Genomic DNA, 15,968 nt, shown 5'->3' on the forward strand with positions numbered 1-15,968 from the left:
CAGCCTGGAGCCAAAAATGGAGCCTTACTCTTATGGGGTTTATGTGCAACAGACTTCATCACATGGCTAGCAGCTCAATAAAGGCATTTCTGAGTGTTGCTTGAGCTAATGTTCTTTCAATACAGTGTTTTTTCAACTGATACAAGGATGGACTTCTGAAGAGATTAACTCCACACCTACTCAGATAAAAGCTTATTTAGATACCAGGCACCATATGAAGCACCTCAGATTTTTGAAACTTGTTATTACATCAGCCTAATGGAGGTGATATCTTTATCCCCATTTTACAGATTATAAAACAGACTTGAAGAGGTTAAAGTAGCTTTCCAGAGTTCACACAGCTTTCTGGTTAACAGAGCCAGTACTCAAGATAAGGTATGTAAAGTGTTAATTGCTCAGTCATGTCCAACTCTTTGTGACTGTAGCCCACCAGGCTCCTCTGTCCATGGAATTCTCCAGGCAATAATACTGGAGTGGGTTGCCATTCCCTTCTCCAGGGGATCTTCCCAACCAAGGGGTCGAATAACAGGTGGATTTTTTACTATCTGAGTTATGTCTGATTGTAAAACTCTGCCATAACCATATATTCATCATTCATTGCGTTATGCTTATGTATCAAACACGCAGAATCTTTTATGCAAATAAACACCTTCTACTAGCTGGGAAACATTATTCTGAAAGCCAGAATGCTCTTCTGAGGTTTGGGTTGCCCAACTTTGGCATCTCTGGGGAGCTATCCATCCCCAGAAGAGGGTTCAATTGGTAATTCTCAGGTGATTCCAGGGAATCTAAAATTTAAGCACCACAGATGATCTTTTTCAGATGCATACAAATCCCATTTACTGTTATTCTATAGAGGAATTGCTTTTGCCTATACTGTTACTTTTTAACAGATGAATGGGAGCAATTCCAATTCTTATAATTTCAGAAAGCAAAGTGATTTAATTAGATTGATTTCTTTTGAAAACATCCTTATTTAGATATAATTCACATGTCATAAAATTTACCCATTTAAAGTGCACAATTCAATGGCTTTTAGTGTATTCAGAGTTGCACAACTATTACCATAATCTAATTTTTTAGCATCTTCACACCTTTCAGCAATCTCTCCTCATTCTCCCTAACACCTGGCCCCTGGCAACCACTAATCCACTTTTTGTCTCTCTGGATTTGCCTGTTCTGGACATTTCATATAAACAGAAACACACAATATGTCTTTTTTTGTGTGATTGGCTTTCACTCTGAATAACATTTTCCAGGCTCATCCATATGGTAGCAAGAATCATACCTTCATTCTTCTTTCTTATCAAAAATTATCCATTGTATATATATATATATATATATATATATATATATATATATATATATATATATGCCACATTTTGTTACTGTTGTTTGTTCATTCATCCATTGATGGGCATTTGGGTTATTTCTCCTTTTTGACTATTATGAATATTACTACTATAAACATGGGCTTCCCTTGTGACTAAGCTGATAAAGAATCCACCTGCACTGTGGGAGACCCGGGTTTGATCCCTGGGTTGGGAAGATCCCCTGGAAAAAGGAATGGCTACCCACTCCAGTATTCTTGGTTGGGAAGATCCCCTGGAGAAGGAAATGGCAACTTATTCCAGTACTCTTGCCTGGAAAACTCCATGGACGGAGGAGCCTCGTAGGCTAGAGTCAACAGGATCGCAAAGAGTTGTACATGACTGAGCAACTTCACTTCAGTATAAACATTCAAGTACAAGTGTTTGTGGGGGCCTATTTTCATTTCTCTTGGGTGTATTCCTATGGGTGGAGTTGCTGGGTCGTATAGCAATTCCATGTTCGCCATTTGAGGAACTAGCAGACTCTTCTAAACTGGCTGTATCCCTTCACTCTGACCAGCAGTGGATGAGAGTTCTGTATAGTCCACATCCTCACCAATACTTGCTAACGTCATTGCTTTTGTTCACAGCCTTCCTAGTGGGTGTGAAGTGGCATCTCACTGTGGTTTTGACTGGCACTTCCCTAATGATTAGTGATGCTGACTGTCTTTTCATTTGTTTACTGGCAATTTGTGTATTTTCTTTGGAGAAAGGTCTGTTGAGATCCTTTGGTTATTTTCCATGTGATTTTGATGGACCTGACTGGGGACTCCGTTTAACACTGTTCTATCCCACAACTAGAGATGAAAAGTCTAACCTTGACCAAGCATTTGGTGAGAAGGAGACACATGTGATGGATTATAAGGATCTCATTAAAAACCCAACCTCTCCTAAGAAGAAAGCTAGTCTGAAATTGGTGCCCTAATGACAGAAGGAGAACAGGAAGTGGGAGAGAAGCCTGCATGCTTGTCAAATGCAAACGGATCAGTCAGGAGGTTTTCAGCTTTAAGTAACAGCAAACCCAACTCAACCAATAAAGGAAAAGTATTAACATAGCACCTCTTGCAACAAAAATCCCAACGATAGAGCAGTTTGTCTGATGCCCAGGCTCTGCTCATCTTTTGCCTCTGTTACCCCCACGTCTTGGTTTCTGCCCTCAAGTCTCTCACTCCACGATCGCAATACGGACATCAGGGCTCCAGGCCTCCTATACTCCCAGAGCAACACCCAAGGCCTCCAGGGGACACATGACCCAGCCTTACTAATTTGCTTTTTAACTTTCCCAGCACTCAGGAAACTTTCCTCAAACCCCATTGGCCAGAATTATGTCACATGTCCATTCCTAAACCTAGATATGGACACTGGCAAGGAAAGTGATAGCCTTGGGTTAATCAAAGATTCACCCCTGGGGGCTGGGTAGGGAATACTCATTTCCCCTGAAAAGCTGATGTTTGAACAAACTCAAGGTTCTATCAGTCAAGGAGGGTATTAACACTCAGGCCTCAGCAAACATCATTTATCACATGCTAGAGGGAGAAATTATAGAAAAAAGACCTAGTAGAGACCTTGACCCTTTTACATCACCCTCTACAGATTTATAGAGATTTTCTTGAGGGACATTATAGACCACCTATAACCTTTTCAGTGCCCAGTAATCCTCACTTATTTATGTGGGTTCAAGCTGTCTATAAAACAAAGGGTTGGCCCAAGTTCTCCTGGGTCTAAAAGACTGTCAGGTCCAATGGACAGTACTCGTGGGTGGGCGTCGGTAGGTGTGGATAAGTAAGGAAGTCCAGGGACCTCTAGAATTCAGGTCCTGGTAATAGGAACATAAAGTGGGTGGGTGGTCAAAAGCCAGAAGGAGCCAGTGTCGGAGAGGTGAGTGGTGGGTGGGGAATTGTTAATAATCAGCTGTTTTGGACCACTTGAGACTGTGGCCAGGAAACCATGGATGCAGAGTTCTCAAACTTTGATTTCTTCTTTTTTTGTGGCTGTTTATTTTTAATCTTCTGACACTAGGAGAGGAGCACCCAGGGAAGGCAGGTGGCAAAGGCTGAGCTGGGGATGCCTCCTGGAGCCCCACGCAGAGGATCTGTGCACAATTGCATTGGTGAGTGGCTCCAACTTCGACACACCGCCCCTGAACATGGCCTGAAAGTTCCAGACCTCCAGTTACTTGCCTTCCCAAGTCTTTTTGCCTCAGGAGACCTTGGGAAACCAGCAGCGTTGGGGGGACTGGGAGTTTTATTTGGAATAGCTGGGCTCGGCGCCCTGCACCCTCTGGCCCACCTGGGGCCTGTAGAGGGGCGGCACCTGGGACCCCCTTTGGAGGCGGAAGCAGCGGGCATGCACACAGCCCGGCTACATCTCCATCTCCGCTTCCTGGGTGGCAGGCCAAGGGAGGAACATGATGTAGCTAGGCAGATGTCTGGGAGCTCAGGGAAAGTAAAAAAGGAAGCAGGGAACTTGTCTGACAGACCCCAGCAAGCAAAACTCGCATCAGCTTCAAGCAGGAGGCTTTCCTGTTATTTTTCCTCCGCTTGAAACTTTAGGAACTTTGCCCAGGCAAGAAAATCTTGCACTGCAGCACCCAGTACATGAAAGGAAGCGGATGAAAAGAATGGGGTCTTTATTCATCATTCACTCAACATTTACTGAGAACTTATACTGTACAACTGCACTGGAATAGATGCTGTGAGGGATTTGAAGGCTGCCCTAAACATCTATCGGCAGGATGACGCGTGTATGGAGAGGAGAATACACAGCAGTTAAGAGCCAGACATCTAGGGAGGGCTGACATTTACTAGCTGTATGACCATTGGCAAGTTACTTACCCCACCAAGCCTCAGTTTTCTTATCTGGAAAACAGGGATAACAAAAGTAGCTAACTTTTAGGATTATTGCAAACAGAGATAATACATATAAAATAGTTATACTCTGAGCTTCTGGCTCAGAATACTCAACAAATGTCAACCACTGGTAATTATCAAGGGAGCAGAAATGACGTTGTCACAGGGATAAGCCTGAACCTGTTTAAATTTATCTTGAACGCTTTACATTGTGAAGTATAAGACACACAGTGAAGCACACAAAACAAGTGTATAGCTTGATAAATTAGCATAATTAAGTAGATCCATTAATCACTCAAAGAAACAGAACAGCACCAAGACCCCTGAAGACCCATCTGTGCCCTGACTCATCAGTACCCAGGGGGCTCAGTTGGTAAATAATCCACCTGCCAATGCAGGAGACACAGGAGATGCAAGTTGGATCCCCGGGTCAGGAAGATTCCCCTGGAGGAGGAAATGGCAACCCACTCTAGTATCTGACAGAGGAGCCTGGCAGACTACAGTCCACGAGGTTGAAAAGAGTCAAACATGACTGAACGTGCCCACAGGCATGCATGCATCAGTACCCGCTCCGACCCCCAGGAACGTAACTGCTATCCATTTATGATAACTCTTCCTTATTTCTCTATGTAGTTTTACCACATAAGCATCTGTCCATAAACACTATCATTTATCTCGCCATTTCAAGAAGTTTATAGAAGTGGAATTATACATGTCTTTTGTAAAACCTTTTATATATTTGGCTGCAGTGGGTCTTTGTTGCTGCGCTCTGGCTTTCTCTAGTTGCGGTGAGCAGAGGCTACTTGGTTGCGGGGTGTGGGCTTCTCTTGGGAGGAGCAGGAGCTCTAGGTGTGCAGGCTCAGGAGCTGTGGCGCAGGGGCCTAGCTGTCCCGAAGCATGTGGGGTCCTCCTGGACCCGAGATCAAACCTGAGTCCCCAGCATCGGCAGGCAGATTCTTAACCACTGGACCACCAGGGAAGTCCCACAACATGTATTTTTTTAAGTCCTTGGCTTCTTTTGCTCAACAGTTTGTGAGCATCCATTTTTTACTTGTAACCATAACTCACTCATCTGTATTACTGCATAATATTCCATATGTCACAATGTGTATATATATATATTGCTTTTATTATGATGCACATATGATTATTTCTTACTTTGCACCTATTGTGAATGCTATTGAACATTCTCTAGGTATGTACATAGGAATGGTATTGCTGGGTCATTGAACATGGGTCCATGCTATAGACTGAATTTTTACGCTGCCTCAAAATTCATATGCTGAAACCTAACCCCCTTTATGAGGGTATCTGGAGGTGGAGGCTTTGGGAGGTGATTAGGGCATGAGGGGATATCTGTCATGAGTGGGACTGGTGCCCTTATAAATAGAGAGACCTCAGAAAGCCCTCTCACCCCTTCCATCATAGGAGGGTACAAGGGAAGATTATCATCTATAGATTTGTGTCTGGCCTGCACCAGACACACTTGATCCTGACTTCCCAGCTTCTGGAACTGCGAGAAATAAATTTCTATTGTTTATAAGCCACCCAGTCGTCTAGAGGAATTTTTTTACAACTGAGAAAATGTGTTCAGCTTTAACAGATGATGCCAGATCATGTCCCAAACTGGTTGCACCCACTTGCACTCTTACCAGCAATGTATGAGAAGCTAGTGGCTTTGTATCCTTGTCAACAGGCAGTTTTTTTTTTCCATCTTTTTAGTTTTTGCCATTCTGGTGGATGAATGGTGGCATCTCGTTGTGAATTTAATCTGCGTGTCCCTAATTAGCGATGCTGTTGAGTACATTTCATAGGCTTATTGGCCATTTAGATATTTACTTCCTGCGAAGTGCTTATTTCAGTCTCATTTCTCATTGCTCATTTCTTCTGTTCAGTTGCCTTTTCTTACTGATTTGTAGTTCTTTATATAGTCTGGATGTGAGCCCTTTGTTGCCTTATGCTTCACAAATATCTTCTCTCTTAAGATTTGCCTTTTCACTCTCTTCATGGTGTTTTGATGAATAGAAATTCTTAAAGTAATCCAATTTATCAACCTTTTCCCTTATGGTTACCATTTTTGTATTCTGTTTTAAGGAGTATTTCCTTTGGCTGAGGTCGTGAAGCTATTCTATATTGTATTCTAGAGGCATTAGTTTTACTTACTCATTTAAATGATATTACAATTCAAATTGACTTCTGAGTGAGGAATGAGGTACAGTCCAATTTTCTTTTTGTCCCATGTAGCTATCCAACTGACCAAGCACTACATATATGGCTTCCCTGGTGTTTCAGCTGGTAAAGAATCTGCCTGCAATGCAGGAGACCTGGGTTCAATCCCTGGGTCAGGAAGATCCCCTGGAAAAGGGTGTAGCCAACCCACTCCAGTATTCTTGCCTGGAGAATTCCATGGACAGAGGAACTTGGCGGGCTACCATCTGGTGGGGTCACAAGGAGTTGAACATGACTAACACTTTCACTTTTCATAGGTATTTATGTGTATGTGTGTGTGTGTGTGTATATATATATATATATATATATATATAGAGAGAGAGAGAGAGAGAGAGAGAGAGAGAGAGAGAGAGAGGTATATATGTGTATATTTTAATTGAGATATAATTGACATACAGTATTATATTAGTTTCAGGTGAATAACCTGATTCAATGTTTGTATATATTGTGAAATGACCTCCACATTAAATCTAGTTAACATCGTCACCATGCTGCTGCTGCTGCTAAGTCGCTTCAGTCGTGTCCGACTCTGTGCGACCCCATAGACGGCAGCCCACCAGGCTCCCCCATCCCTGGGATTCTCCAGGCAAGAACACTGGAGTGGGTTGCCATTTCCTTCTCCAATGCGTGAAAGTGAAAAGTGAAAGTGAAGTCACTCAGTTGTGTCCAACTCTTAGCGACCCCATGGACTGCAGCCTACCAGGTTCCTCCACCCATGGGATTTTCCAGGCAAGAGCACTGGAGTGGGGTGCCATTGCCTTCTCCGAATATCATCACCATATGTAGTTACAAAATTTTTTTCCTGTGATGAGAACTTTTAAGATCTACTATCAGCAACTTTTAAGTATTTAATACAGTATTATTAACTATACTCACCATGCTATACATTACATTGCTTATTACTTCTTAGTTTGCGTGCATACTCAGTCGCTTCAGTCATGTCTGACATTGTGGGATCCTGTGGGCTGTAGCCCACCAGGCTCCTCTCTGTCCATGGGGATTCTCCAGGCAAGAATACTGGAGTGGGCTGCCATACCCTCCTCCAGGGGATCTTCCCAACCCAGGGATCGAACCTCATCTCTTATGTCTCCAGCACTGGCAGGCAGTTATTTACTTTACGTTTATTTTATATTTACTTCTTTTATAGCTGGGAGTTTGTACCTTTTGATCACCTTGCATCTCCCCCACCTACCTCTCCCACCCCCAGCTCCTTACACAGCAGAACTTCCCAAAAATGTTGCCTCTTCTGTCTCCACTTTCCAAACCCATGCTTGTCTCAACCCCACGTGACCAGGCCTTCATCCTCACCAGTCACCAAAACTCCTCGTCAAGTGGCCTTCAGGTCGCCAGGCCTTTTGGTTAACTCTGTACTCATCTTATTCAGTCCACCAGCAGCGTTTAGCACAGCTGGTCACTCTCTCCTTGAAACACTATCTTCCCCTGGATCGCAGGTCAGCCTGGATTGGTCTCCCACCTCCCTGACTGTCCTGCGTTCCTCTTGGCTCACCCTCTTCAGCGAACCACAGGGTTAAGCCTTCATCCCTTTTCACTCTTCGCATTCACTCCCTTGGTGAGCACAACCAGTCCCCAGGCTCTGTGCCATCTCAGCTGGGATGGCTCAGTCTTCTTTCTGTAGCCCCAGAACGGATCTAATGCCTACTTAGCATTGCGGCTTGGAATTGTGATTTATATATTCCACCTGATGGGATCAAACTTGAACTAGAGTCATGTCTCCAACACAGTAAATGGCATCACCGTTCTGCTAGTTGCTCAGGGAAATCTTGGGGCTCTTTTCCTCACACCCCACATTTAAGGCAGTCATCAGTTTTATTGGGCCCACTTGCATCTGTAGACATCCTTCATGTGATGACCTCTCTCTCCTGCTGCCATCCTAGTCCCAGTCACCACCTCTTACTTTATCATTTTTTTTTTTTTTTAATTTGGTTGTGGTACATGAGATCTTCATTGCAGCATGTGGACTCTTAGTTGTGGCATATGAGATCTAGTTCCCTGACCAAGGATCAAACCTGGGCTCTCTGCATTGGGAGCACAGACTCTTAACCACTGGACCACCAGGAAAAGTCCCTTGCTGCTGCTGCTGCTAAGTCGCTTCAGTCATGACCAACTCTGTGCGACCCCATAGACGGCAGCCCACCAGGCTCCCCCATCCCTGGGATTCTCCAGGCAAGAATACTAGAGTGGGTTGCCATTTCCTTCTTCAAGGAAGTCCCTTACTTCGTCATTAATGCTACAGTCTTCTAATATTCCCCCTGCTTCCACTTTAGCCATACTTCAGATAATTCTTCGTACAGCAGCTAGTGATCTTTTAAAAATGTAGATCATATCAACTGATGACCCTGCACCAAACCCTCCAAAAGTTGTTTTGTTTTTTTTCTTCCCATTGTTGCTTGAACCATGCTCAGCATAAAACTTAAATTCTTACCGTGGACAACAAAGTTCTGCCTACCTCTCTGAACCATCTGTCAGCATTGCCTATTTCATTCCACTCAAGCCCCTGGGACATCCTTGCTGTTCCCCTAACATATCAAACTCGTTCACACCTCAGGACCTTGTGTTCACTGCTCCCCTAGCCTGGAATACACTTCCCCAGATCTTCATATGAATGGTCCCCTCACTACACTCAAGAATCTGTCAAATGTCACATTTAGCCATCTTTATTGCCCACTAATATAGCATACCCTCCCCTCCAAGACTTATTCCCTCTCTCTGAGCTATTCCTTTTCCTTGCTGCAATATTTCACAGAACATTTATTACTCCCTGACATTAATGTTCAAGCCCTCCTCCCTACCACAAGAACATAAGCTCCATGAGGTCAGGACCTTGTCCATCATGTTGATCAGTATTTCCCTGACTCCAGGAACAGTGACAGGGGCCCAGAGGTAGCTTCTGCTGGTTTGATGAATCAAGGTATGAATGATTCAGGCCAGGCCAGTGTGACATGGTACTACGGTACTACCCCTTTCCCCAGTAGGAGAAAATGCAGGAGTGGTGAGCTAAGTGGTATGGGTGGTCCACATGGTGATGAATAAGCCACTCCTACAGTGAAGGAGTTGGAAGTGGTTATAAAAACTCAGGACAATAATTTCCCATGTTCCTGAAATAGTAGTATCTTAATGGTGATGCATAACCCCTCTAGGCTACTCCTATACAATGACATCTAACTTGGCTGATAGAGCCATCTCCAGGGAAAGAAAATCACCTTCACCTTAGTTACTGAGATTTCCAAGTTCTGTGTTAACCACCTCAGGGTAAAGTGTGTGGACTCACATTTAAAACGTGGCTGCTGCAGTCGGCTTTTAAGAACACTGAGGAAACTCGAACTCCCACCAGCAGGTGAGCTGACACCCTCTTTACCCTCTGTTAAGAGCTGAGCTCCCAGCTCCTGCCCTGCAGCCGGCCTTGAAATAAGATGACATTGCTACTTCAGTTCACTGTTGAATCGTATTTTCAATGACTCTGTGGTCATGCTTCTGAGATCAGGCTGCACATTACCTTAGGGAGATGCAAGGCAAAGCTGAAATTTGCAGGCTGGCATTGCATCTCTGGTTTGATGTTGACTGAGAAACAGGGCCCAGGGCTATGAAATGAAAATGGTTTTTACCCTTGTTCCTTAAACCGCTCAGGCAGCAGAAAATAAGCAATCGGACCCAGTCATCCAGCCTTCAACCCCTGCTGTGTATGTTCTCCAGGGACAGGGAGTGAGCGAGCACAGGCCTTCGACCTGTGCTGCGGGCACTGACATGGACCTGTGGGCAGACTTGACAGCAAAGGGCATTGCAGGTGGCTCCCCAAACACGGGCCGCTTGGGGCCCAGCCCTGGCATGGCCACTCCTAGGACCAAGTCTAGGAAGGAAAGGCCCAGCCGGAGCAGGGTATGTATGTGCTTAGTCACTCAGACGTGTCCGATCCTTTGCCCCCCGTGGACTGTAAGCCGGCAGGCTCCTCTGTGCATGGGATTCTCCAGGCAAGAATACTGGAGTGGGTAGCCAAGCCCTCCTCCAGGAGATCTTCCCAGCCCAGGGATCGAATCCAGGTCTCCTGCATCACAGGCGGATTCCTTACCATCTGAGACACCAGGGAAGCCCTGGAGCAGAGGGGTATCCTGCAACGTGGCCACTGATCTCAATCGACACATCTGCATTTTAAAAACCATTATGGAAATATAATTTACTTAGGGGGTGATAGTCAAAGCAGGCTGTCCTCTCAGCAAAGTGACAGGGACCACAGCGCAGTAAGGATGCTCCCAGGAGAGTCAGAAACTACATAGGGGGTCAGAGAGGTGAGACAAGTCAAGCTTTCCAGCATATGTCTGAAGCGTGTGGAGGTCTTGCTCCAACAAACTCACTTCAAGAAGTTTGGAGCACTGCATTCAATTGAAGTATAGCTGCTTTCCGTTTAGAGTTGACTTGGCTTGAGGGAGTTTCAGAGACTGAAGTTGACCATTTCAATTTTTGGTTTCCAAATTCCTTAATTGAAAGTCATAATATGGTGACCACATTTCCTGAATCCAAACTGGATTCAACACTGAACTGTCCCCTACACCACAGGGCATATTATCAATGGTCTGGAGAAGGCTGAAGGTCTATTTGGAAGGTTCAAGACAAATTATAGGAAAAGTGGAACACCTCTAATTTGGATGGTGACTTCTCTCCTCTAAAGCAATTCAACATTTTTATAGGGGTTCTGCCAGCAAAACTGAGGCTGGGAGGCACCAGGAGAGAGGACACAGATAGAATGTAAAATTTCACCATCTTCATCCAAACATCAGCCTGGAGGTAGGAGGACTTAGGTTGTTGGTCACTGTTTTACCAATGACTCTGGGTTTTTTTTTTTTTTTTTTTAATGAAATTGAAGAGTTGCTTAAGCTCTCTGGTACTTTGGTCAAAATTCTTACTGTAAGGGACCTTGTCAGATGAGTGAGGTGATTTCATTCCGGATAAGGTCAAGTTCACTTTGTCTCTGATGCGTATCAAGCCAACCCACTCATCAAAGAGTGCTCTCCAAGGTACATCAAGGCAGGAGTCAACCTCCATGGGATACAAGGCCAGCCTCAAAATTTCCTATTCTGTGGAACCTGGAAAATCCCTGACTACTCCCATCTCCCATGGGGGATGGGGATGATAGTAAAATGGATACAGTTATAGATCAGCTAAACTGAAATAACTAAAAGGGACTTTTCTCTTTATGTCCTAGTGGATTCCGAACGACGGATGGGCTGGTGAAATGACAAGGAGTTTATGGGACAATGTCTAGCCCTTTTCTCCACACAGCCTGGATCACCAAAAGCCAGCATTCCATCTTACAGACAGGATGGCCTGGTCCCCTCTCTTTAATTCCTTTTCCACGGTTTCAGTCACTGTTGGAACCTCCAACACCAAGTAGATCAAGGGAAGGAGAGAGTGAAAACTGAAAACCATAACACTGTATTAAGGACTCGGCAAGACAAGAAGCCAAAGCAAATGTCTAGTATAAATTTTAAAATAAATGATGGACCTGAATTAACCAGCCTGTGTGTTGTTCAGACAAATGCACGTTAACAGCAACAGCATAACAGGCTCTTTTTCTGGGGGTGGTCTGTATTATGGGTTTCATTGGCACAAAAAGAGAACAAGTTCTTAAGGCAACATTTCAGAATGGACACAGCTGCCCCCTGGTTAAATGCCTTGGGGCAAATGATGAGAAACCATTTCTCTAATGCAGATCATAAACTATAAGAAAAAATAAAATCAATGGCCACAGAGAACTAAATACAAATTTAGGGCTTCCCCCAACCCCAAGAATTTAAAAGTTCTATTTGCCCTGTTTATAAACTAAGAACTAAAATTTTAAAAGACTAAATGATAGTTAGTTCAGTCACTCAGTCGTGTCCGACTCTTTGCGACCCCATGAATCATCACAGCACGCCAGGCCTCACCAACTGCTGGAGCCCACCCAAACCCATGTCCATCGAGTCGGTGATGCCATCCAACCATCTCATCCTCTGTCGTCCCATTCTCCTCCTGCTGTCAATCTTTCCCAGCATCAGGGTCTTTTCAAATGAGTCAGTTCTTAGCATCAGGTGGCCAAAGTATTGGAGTTTCAGCTTGAACATCAGTCCCTCCAATGAACACCCAGGATTGATCTCCTTTAGGATGGACTGGTTGGATCTCCCTGCAGTCCAAGGGACTCTCAAGAGTCTTCTCCAACACCACAGTTCAAAAGCATCAATTCTTTGGCGCTCAGCTTTCTTTATAGTCCAACTCTCACATCCACACACGACCACTGGAAAAAGTATAGCCTTGACTAGATGGACTTTTGTTGACAAAGTAATGTCTATGCTTTTTAATATGCTGTCTAGGTTGGTCATAACTTTCCTTGTAAGGAGCAAACGTCTTTTAATTTCATGGCTGCAGTCACCATCTGCAGTGATTTTTGGAGCCAAAAAAATAAAGTCAGCCACTGTTTCCATGTATTTGCCATGAAGTGGTGGGACCAGATGCCATGATCTTAGTTTTCTGAATGTTGAGCTTTAAGCCAAATTTTTCACTCTACTCTTTCACTTTCAAGAGACTCTTTAGTTCTTCACTTTCTGCCATAAGGGTGGTGTCATCTGCATATCTGAGGTTATTGATATTTCTCCCGGCAATCTTGATTCCAGCTTGTGCTTCTTCCAGCCCAGAATTTGTCATGATGTACTCTGCATAGAAGTTAAATAAGCAGGGTGACAATATACAGCCTTGATGTACTCCTTTTCCTATTTGGAACCAGTCTGTTGGTCTATGTCCAGTTCTAACTGTTGCTTCCTGACCTGCACACAGGTTTCTCAAGAGGCAGGTCAGGTGGTCTGGTATTCCCATCTCCTTCAGCATTTTCCACAGTTTATTGTGATCCACACAGTTGAAGGCTTTGGCATAGTCAAGAAAGCAGAAATAGATGTTTTTCTATAACTCTCTTGCTTTTTTGATGATCCAGCAGATATTGGCAATTTGATCTCTGGTTCCTCTGCCTTTTCTAAAACCAGCTTGAACATCTGGAAAGTCATGGTTCACGTATTGCTGAAGCCTGGCTTGGAGAATTTTGAGCATTACTTTACTAGCGTGTGAGATGAGTGCAATTGCGCGGTAGTTTGAGCATTCTTTGGCATTGCCTTTCTTAGGGACTGGAATGAAAACTGACCTTTTCCAGTCCTGGGGCCACTGCTGAGTTTTCCAAATTTGCTGGCATATTGAGTGCAGCACTTTCACAGCATCATCTTTCAGGATGTGAAATAGCTCAACTGGAATTCCATCACATCCACTAGCTTTGTTTGTAGTGATGCTTTCTAAGGCCCACTTAACTTCACATTCCAGGATGTCTGGCTCTAGGTGAGTGATCACACCATTGTGATTATCTGGGTCATGAAGATAGTAAGTTCTAAATATATTACTAGAACTAGGCGGCTGGGGAAGAAAGGGAAGTATCAAAAATCACTTGTTACAGGGACTTCCCTGATGGTCCAGTGGCTAAAATTCCAAGCTCCCAATGCAGGGGGCATGGGTTTGATCCCTGGTCAGGGAACTAAGATCCCACATGCTGCAAGGCATGGGAAGAAATAAAATCACTTGTTGTAATGGAAAAGAATCAAAGAAACAGAGAAACCAGAGGGGAAGTGACTCGATCCAATGGGTCAGAGCACAGAACTCAGACCAACAGCTTAGGATTCTGTACCCAAGATAATGGCGAATGTGTCAGGAGGTGGGCCTGGAAGGCTAACAATGGTGAGAAAAGTTTAAATACACGGAAGAGTCTAGAGAAGGAGATAAAGATGGAACGACTAAATTAGGGGGAAGCTGAGAAATAGATGTAAACATAGGGGAGCCATGACAAAGAAATATACATTAACTTGTTCATTTAAAGTATTAGCTTATCAAGAATTGTAACTCAAAACAGAACCATCACAGTAAGTCATTGCTACTCTTTGAATTGTTCAACTGCTCTAATTCTTGTATCTTCAAAGGGTCAGCTTCTACAACTCACAGAAACGGGGGAAAGAGAATTATCCTGCAGGTTTCTGGTGAAAGCAATTATACCTGTGGGCTGAAAGATGTCAAGCTGAGAACAGCTTGGATCGCCAAGAGCCAGTGTTCTCTCTTACGGACAGTATGGCCTTATCCCCTCCCTTTAATTCCCTGTCCGTGTCTTAGCCTGAAAGATGTCAAGCCAAGATTCTTGACTCCTAAGCCTGGACTCCTAAGCGGATGTTTGGCTGCTTTTTCAGTTAGAAGCAAAACACCAGCGGCTTAGAGCTGCTATGGAGAGGAGTCTCACTGGTGGATGAGCAGGCCACCAGCGCCTGACTTTTAGCAGTCCACATTCACTATTAATAACGGTCAGTCAATATTTTAAACCATTGCACATTGGCACATTTTCTGTAATGTTATTGACTTTCCAAAGGCAGGACTTGATGCTGATCAGACCCTGCTGTCTTCTAGAAGTTCACCAGACATTAGTTTAGTGTGATAACATCTGACCAGCTTTCAAGATACTTTATTCTTCTTGGCTTCATGAGCCAAATTGTTGTGGTTCAAGGTATGTTCTCCTTAATGAAGATACTGATTGGAATGTGTCGCTCCCATGAGCCTGACACAGATCACAACATTCTTCCCAAACAGCTGTCTTTGAGGTTAACAGCTGACCTGGGCAAAGCTGTGATACAATTCACAGGGGGCGCTCCAAGGTGCAGGAAAAGGCATCATTTCACCTTTTATTTCTCCTGAAGTGTGGTCTTTCCCTCTTGCATGCACCTTGCTTATCTGGACGAGAAGTTAATAATGGTGCTGGGAGAGAGATGCCCTGACAAGCCACCTCCTGTTTTCATGGATTTAACCAGCGTGAAGTGCCTGACTCTTCTGTGCTGTATCTCTCTGCCAGCCAACAAGACTGGCAGCCTGGGATGTGCCAAGTTCTTGGCTCTAAATTGCAAAACAAAGCAGTATAGGAGGGAATTTGTGAGTTAGCTGATTTGCAAACACTGCAGCAAGTCACCGTGTACACATTTGTTTATGTGTACCTATTATTTCTCCCAGGCAGCTACCTGGATGCCTTCCTGACAGAATGTGCCGCTGCTCAAGTTACCAAGGCTTCCTTCATTCACGCTGAAATGAATGCAGCTTCTTTTGCATCATTTAACAAAAAGAAAAGTTTCATTAAACAAGAGTCACAGAGCCTTTCAATAATGATTTGAGGAGTGTCCCCAATGTCACTCAGAATCAACATCAGGTTTATGGGTGTGTCCACGAAGATGCCAAACAAATAGAGCCAACCTGGGAATTCAGATGCATGAGAAGCCACGCTGACACTTAAGGGGGGCTGGCTGAAATTTTCCTGACATGTGAGATGCATCCCAACTGTCTCCAAAAGGTGTGTGGATGTTCTTTCCATGCCCCCAACTCCAAATACGTTTTATTATCATCACATATCCAACAACAATGGACCTGACTGAATGGATGTGGAAAGCATCTTGACTCTTCCCCATAAGCC

The sequence above is a fragment of the Dama dama genome, chromosome 18 (assembly GCF_033118175.1).
Source record: "Dama dama isolate Ldn47 chromosome 18, ASM3311817v1, whole genome shotgun sequence".
Taxonomy (NCBI): domain Eukaryota; kingdom Metazoa; phylum Chordata; class Mammalia; order Artiodactyla; family Cervidae; genus Dama; species Dama dama.